The 7,543-nt window shown below is 41.5% G+C and overlaps 1 pseudogene; it reads left to right on the top strand.

Annotated features, from left to right (window-relative positions):
• Positions 1 to 2,375: 2,375 nt before the first annotated feature.
• On the top strand, positions 2,376 to 7,543 carry LOC106330613 (annotated as a pseudogene).

The raw sequence follows: 7,543 nt of genomic DNA, 5'->3' as shown, positions 1-7,543 counted from the left end.
AGAAAATTGGTATAATTTCGGGATATTTTGAAAATCTTCTTAAATCTCTAAACCCGATCCAGTAATTTTGTACGTAAACCTTTAGCTCGGTCAAGTTCCGATCAGAATGCTCCGGTCACTTTTCTCAGTCGCTCCGACGGCCGTTCCCTTCGAACCCCAACACTCACCGTCCATCCGGTCAAACATTGACTCCACCCCCGCCACCGCCACCACTTTCCGCCTCAGAAAAGGAGTTCCGTAAGTACGCCGGATACGAAGCACTTGCTCTCCTCTCCGGTGCAGCTACATACTTCTCCTTCCCCTTCCCCAAACACAAGAAGGCTCAAATATTCCGGATCTTCACAGTAACATCTCGGGCCTGGCCCAAAATGAAACTCAAGTGCTACAGGCCCAAGAAGGAAAAATCCTAGACATGACTCCTCCCACTTCTTATAAAAGGGGAATTCCCCCTTAGGGTTCAGCCACAAGAGAGACAACAAGCGAACCCTGCCCGAGCAGAACCCCGCCGCCGCCTCTCCCCACCGCCGTCCCGCCTCCGTCGAAACCAGCCGCCGCCCACCGCCCGCGAAGACCGAGCCGCCGCACCCGAGCCCCTAGCCGTCGCCTCCTTGATTCGGTTTCGTGCAAGCAACTGAGATCTGAACCACAAGGAAAGACCGTGCTCTCTAGCTCTATGTCATTGGGAATGACGGATCCTAAACCCTCCTCTCTCTTGTGAATCCTACTTATGAACCAGATCACGAGAAGTGACCGTCTCTTCCACTCTAGATCCAGATCTACCACTGCAATAAGCTAAAGTGAGGACTTGGTTGTGAACTTGCCTCATGTGGAGTAACCAATGGGACTTAGTCCTTTGTTAATCAGATCTAGAACTTGTGTGTAAGTGTGATGTGATATGTGATTGATCTAGTTGTTATAAAAGGTAGTATGGTTGTTGTGATGAGGTCGTAGGCATGCTAGGGTTGTCAAGGAAGTGATGATAAGATGTTGAGATGTGATGTGAATAGATAAGTGAATGACGTTAAGTATAAATATGGGATTGGGTGATCATATAGAGTATAAGGGGGTGTGCCGTGGGGTAGTAGTTCTACGCTAGGCACCCATAGGAGCTGTGGGGTAGTGTCCCGTTGGGGCACCCACATGAATATGGGGTAGTGGTCTAGTGAGAGCTACCCATGGGGAATGAGAAGACGAGCCAACCGCGAGAGGCGGGACATAAAAACGTGCATTTAGGTGTCATTAGTTCATGGTCTGGTATTTGGGTTCCTGTGTAATAGATCTTATTAACTCATGACTTGTGATTGTTTGCTCCTCCTGAGTTGAGTTCGTGGGTTCCCAGAACCTGCCCTCACTGAGTAATCCGTACTCACCCCTCTTCCTGCAGGTATGGCCGAGAGGGAGCGGGAGTAGAAGTCCGTACAGTGCAAGTGTTTTCTCGAGTCTTTTCTTTATTTTTCAAACATTTCCTTAAGGTTTCATTGGATATTTTAGTCTTCAAGTTGAGTTCGGATTTATGTAAGACTATTTGGGTTTTAATAAGAGTTATTGGATGAAATGAGTTGTATTATGGTATTTGACGAGGATCACCGGGCCAGGGCCGTTACATTCACAGTGTCTCTAACTCACGAGGTCCATCCAATCCAGACTAGGAACGTCAACCAACCGGAGACTCTAGCTGATCTAGAAGCTCTCGTCAAGGAAGCTCATGAGAAAGAAAAAAGAAGAGGATCCGACCCGTTGCCTCGGGTCTTTCTCTGAATGGGATCGGTTTTGATAAAGAGAAGAAGAGAGTTCGTGTGCAGTAACATTTCGTCTCCACCTTGTTCTTTGAGGTGCTAGACTATTGAACTTTCCAAGGATAAAGATCCTGAGCTCGATGTGGCCTTGGTGTTGTTGCTGAGGTCACCCTCCAATGTGTTGAAAGGCAGCAACTTGTGTTAAGTGTTGCTAACTTTAGTTATCTTAGTCTTGATAGTATGGTTGCACTCTTGAGAAACCATGTCTAGCATACAGATCTGCTTCACGTCAAAATGGAGTGGGGCACCTAAGGACAAACCAAAGTACACTACACACGACGCTTTAAAGAATGTCTGTGACCTCTATAGAGAGAGCATTTTGAAGTATAGGTATTGTTATCCTTTAGTTGTTATGTCTTTACTTGATTTCTCTATTGTTGCGGACTAAATGTAATACAAAAAGAAATTAAAAAAATGAGAAATTCCCTTAAATATTTTTTTTAGTTTTTTTCACAAAAATAGATTTTAAGGAAGAAATGACCAAAATAAGTTTTATTAAAGGATAAATATATACTTATACCCAAGAGTTAATTAATTTAGACTTAGGGTTTAAAGTTAAGAGGTGGGTTTTGGGAATATATGGGTAATTGGCAAGTGTTGTGAGTGCTTTGCACGGTCTTTTTTTTTCTACTTCCAATTTAGTTTACCAATCATGCTTTAAAAAAAAAATTAAAGTTACAGCCATAAAAACTAACATAGGAAACAAAATAGCTTTGAAAATCAATTTTTCTAGAACTTTATATTTAATGCTCTGGAAATAATTAATCTACAGCTACAACATTAAAATCTACAGGTACAACATTAAAATCTACAGCTATTATTCTAAAGCCAAACAATAAAAGCCACAACACTTATCCATCATCCCCGGGGTTTCAAATTTAAAAAATAAAATAAAAATATTAAAAATTTCAAAATAAAAAAATCTATTTTGGTTATTTTTTATTATTGATTGTTATTTTTGTAAAAAAACTAAAAAAAATGCTATTTGAGAGGATGGAGCAATGAAATCCTGGGATTTGACTGCGGCGGTCAACCGTGGCTATCTGAAACTTGTTTTCCTGCTGGAACCCTCGCCAAACCTAGCATGAAAGACCTTGAATACATATAAAAGCTGAAAGAAGTGATAGAAAAGGAAGCCACAGAGCAGCGCTGGACAGCTCCAAGCAAGAGCCCCATTAGTCCTGCATTCAGCACTGCGGAGGATGAACTTTTCTCATGGGTAACTCTTGTTTTCTCTCTGTTATTCTCTCTTCTTTGACTTCCTGTAACGACCCGGTTTTCTCAACCGGTTGGTTTGGTTTTATTTTTTTTAATTAATATGATTGGACCAAACCATTCCTCAAACTAATTTATTCCTATTTCTAATTAATTGTGTTATTCCTTATACCTAGCTATATATATTTGCACTCACCCTTCTTCCTTCTCGGGAGCCGCATCAACCATTTTCTTTTCTTCTCTACTTCACCGATCATCTCTTCCCTTCTCCAATATTGACTTCTCCTTGTTTACGTTCTTGTTCTATGTGCAATCTCCATGCTTTGGGAAGAAGAGCTGTCATCTTCATCACACGCCGTTTAGCACCAACCGCCGCCGATCAACGCTGTGGAGCCGGGTATCATACTGGAGGAAAAGCCCCTGCCATCACAGACTCGTTACGTGCCGTCACGTCATTGCCCTGATCTCTTCTATCGGATCCGTGAGATGGAGAGCATGAGCCGAGAGGGAGAGAAGGCGTTCAAGCCGGAATCACCGCACCTCGACCGCCGTTGATCCACACCATAATCATCAACTGTGACCCGTGATCCACCGGAGATGCATCACCGTTAGCCCGAATCCGAGATCCATAATCGCGAGTCAATACCGTGAGGTTCAACTGCTCGTTATTTATTACTTGTGTAGCAAGTAACCATACTTATAAATGCAATACTTATTCTTATCTTAATATTTTGTCTATGTTCCTTTTTGATATGGTTTGTCTTTAACGAGTAATGGAACTCCATGGCGAAACCCTAATTTTCTTGGGGATCAAGTCATCTCGTTTATTGTCGGAGTTTATTGTCGGATCCGTTTCTGGTTCTCCGTAATGGCTAAGGTGAGGGATACTCCGTTAAATCTTGTACTAGTTTAGTACTACTATTATGGAAAGTCTAGTTTCGAAACATGATCCGTCTCTGTGAAGTATGTTTGAGATTCTTGTTTGTTTATTATTATTTTTGATTGTTAAACTGAAAATAAGATAATAGATGATTCAACGGTTGTGTGAAATGATTGATGTTAAAGACTGTTATATATATATATATATATATAGTTATATAGTAGGGACTATGTGATGAGTGTAGGGGCCCAGAGAGATCTGGGCTAGCGACGCATATGAGTACGGGGGCCAGAGAAATCTGAGCTAGTGACGTATAGAGTACGAGGGCCAGAGAAATCTGGGCTAGCGACGTATAGAGTGCGGGGGCACAGAGACATCTGAGCTAGAGACGCATATGTGATGAGTACGGGGGCCCAGAGACGTCTGAGCTAGCGACATATATTGTGTGGTGCGGGGTGCAGAGACGTTTGCATATCGAGATTTATTTTATTAAATGTGTTTGATATTTTATTCGGTTTTGAATAACACGATTTGATTCAGTACTTTTCGGTAAGTAGCACGCCGGTTTCGAGAGAGGAGGAGACGGGTGTTACAATTTGGTATCAGAGCGGGTTCGTCCCGGCTCTGACCCGGGATGGCGATTTGTGGGACTCAGATTTCAACAATTATCAATGTTTCGGGATTGAGAGTTTAAAAAAAAAAGGGGCAACCTTCTGTCCAAAATTTTTCGGTTAGTTGATAGTGTCTCTAACTCTTTTATTTTTGCAGGAGAAGACCAAGTTTCAATTCGCTTACATTGTTTGATTGATCTTGTGTTCTTCTTTCCTTCATAGTCGTTGAAGTTCTTTTCGGATTCTTTTAGAATGCGGGACGAATTCCGGTTAAGTGGGGAAGAATTGTAACGACCCGGTTTTTCAACCGGTTGGTTTGGTTTTATTTTTTTTAATTAATATGATTGGACCAAACCATTCCTCAAACTAATTTATTCCTATTTCTAATTAATTGTGTTATTCCTTATACCTAGCTATATATATTTGCACTCACCCTTCTTCCTTCTCGGGAGCCGCATCAACCATTTTCTTTTCTTCTCTACTTCACCTATCATCTCTTCCCTTCTCCAATATTGACTTCTCTTTGTTTATGTTCTTGTTCTATGTGCAATCTCCATGCTTTGGGAAGAGGAGCTGTCATCTTCATCACACGCCGTTTAGCACCAACCGCAGCCGATCAACGTTGTGGAGCCGGGTATCATACTGGAGGAACAGCCCCTGCCATCACAGACTCGTTACGTGCCGTCACGTCATTGCCTGATCTCTCCTATCGGATCCGTGAGATGGAGAGCATGAGCCGAGAGGGAGAGAAGGCACACAAGTCGGAATCACCGCACCTCGACCGCCGTTGATCCACACCATAATCATCAACCATGACCCGTGATCCACCGGATATGCATCACCGTTAGCCCGAATCCGAGATCCATAACCGCGAATCAAAACCGTGAGGTTCAACTGCTCGTTCTTTATTACTTGTGTAGCAAGTAACCAGTCTTATAAATGCAATACTTATTCTTATCTTAATATTTTGTCTATGTTCCTTTTTGATATGGTTTGTCTTTAAAGAGTAATGAAACTCCATGGCGAAACACTAATTTTCTTGAGGATCAAGTCATCTCGTTTATTGTCGGATCCGTTTCTGGTTCTCCATAATGGCTAAGGTGAGGGCTACTCCGTTAAATATCGTACTAGTTTAACACTACTATTATGGAAAGTCTAGTTTCGAAACATGATCCGTCTCTGTGAATCGAGTCTTTTTAAGAGTCTTGTTTGTTTATTATTATTTTTGATTGTTAAATTGGAAATAAGATAATAGAAGATTCAACGGTTGTGTGAAATGATTGATGTTAAAGACTGTTATACATATATATATATAGTTATATAGTAGGGACTATGTGATGAGTGCGGGGACCCAGAGAGATCTGGACTAGCGACGCATATGAGTACGGGGGCCAGAGAAATCTGAGCTAGTGACGTATAGAGTACGAGGGCCAGAGAAATCTGGGCTAGCGACGTATAGAGTGCGGGGGCACAGAGACATCTGAGCTAGCAACGCATATGTGATGAGTACGGGGGCCCAGAGACGTCTGAGCTAGCGACGTATATATTGTGTGGTGCGGGGTGCATAGTCGTTTGCATATCGACGCATATTGGTGGAGTGCGGGGGTCCAGAGATGTCTGGACTAGCGATGCATATTATATTATCGTATATTCGTATGAGGAGAATGCGGGGTGTGTGGACTAGCTATGTACCATCAGCGCATTGTTTGTTTTGTGTGATGCACTAGGCATCTTGTTTGTTCATGCTAGAGCTATGCCTACATAGTCGTAGTGCTATGTACTGAGTCAGTGGTTTGCGGTTTAGCATTCCATCCCTCACTGGGTGACTCCCCAGTTGTTCATCCCTCTTTCTTCCCATTGCAGATGAGCTTGCCGAGTAGTTGGATATCTGGACGGTTTGGTGTATTTGGGATAATTGTATTTTATTTCGTTTTTCATTTGATTTATTTGACGTATTTTTATAAATCAATTTAAAGATGTATTTCCTTCAGATTTATTTTATTAAATGTGTTTTATATTTTATTCGGTTTTGAATAATTCGGTTTTATTTGGTACTTTTCGGTAAGTAGAACGCCGGTCTCGAGAGAGGAGGGGACGGGTGTTACACTTTCCTTCAAAAATAAGTATAAATGAGATATTGGTGTCAGTCTCTGCCTCTGTTGCGAGGAGAAACATTTTCAAATATTGTTGCGAACATGTACATAGGAAAGACGAGTCCGGTAGAAATGATGCTCTACATGATTTACTCTATTTGGTAGATTCTTGCTATTGACCAATCTTGTTCCAGAATTGACTTTGTGCCCTTTTCTTTCCCTGTCTCTCAGTTGCTAGTCATCTACACTTATATAATATGCATGTTGTGTCAGGTTGGTATAATCATGTACCTCCCGACAGCAGATCCTCGCCAGAGGAAGGACATCACAGACGAGTTTTACCACTATAGACGTTTGACACAGACAATTGTGGGATCAATATTCTGCGTATGAACACTGGGCTAAAAGTGAGGTAATTGTAGATTTAGTGGTCCTGATTCACTCGCTTCTTTAGAATTTTGATATTTTAGTTAGATCCTTTAACCGAATGTATCTTAATACCTTTTTCTGCTATAAATACAATTGTCCTCATTGTGAAAAGGAAGCAAAGGAAATGAGTGAGTTTGCTGTTTGGACGTTCTCTAATATAATATTTACTGCTTGGATCTTTATGTAAACAGATACCAAAGGATAAAGAGGAACTTGAAGCCGCCCTACAAGAAAGACTCAGAAAAAGATTCCCTGTGGATGCATACAACAAAGCAACAAAAATTCCTTCGTGAGCTTGACCCAAACAGAGTTCTCTCCAACAATATGGTGGAAAAGCTCTTCCCCGTCTCCAACACTGCCTGAAACATTTTCATCAATAGGTTATTTCCTCCTTAAAGTTACCTCTTTTTGGAATCCGATACATACATGTTTTCATTGCATCTACAAGTGTTTGTACGAAGAGAGGAAGGAAAGAATTCTGTTTGGGTCATAAAAAGTGTACATTTGAGTTATATTACT

Source organism: Brassica oleracea, chromosome C3 (genome assembly GCF_000695525.1).
Source record: "Brassica oleracea var. oleracea cultivar TO1000 chromosome C3, BOL, whole genome shotgun sequence".
In the NCBI taxonomy this organism is placed as follows: domain Eukaryota; kingdom Viridiplantae; phylum Streptophyta; class Magnoliopsida; order Brassicales; family Brassicaceae; genus Brassica; species Brassica oleracea.
The sequence above is the reverse complement of the archived record's forward strand: the minus strand, read 5'-3'. Positions and strand labels throughout refer to the sequence as shown.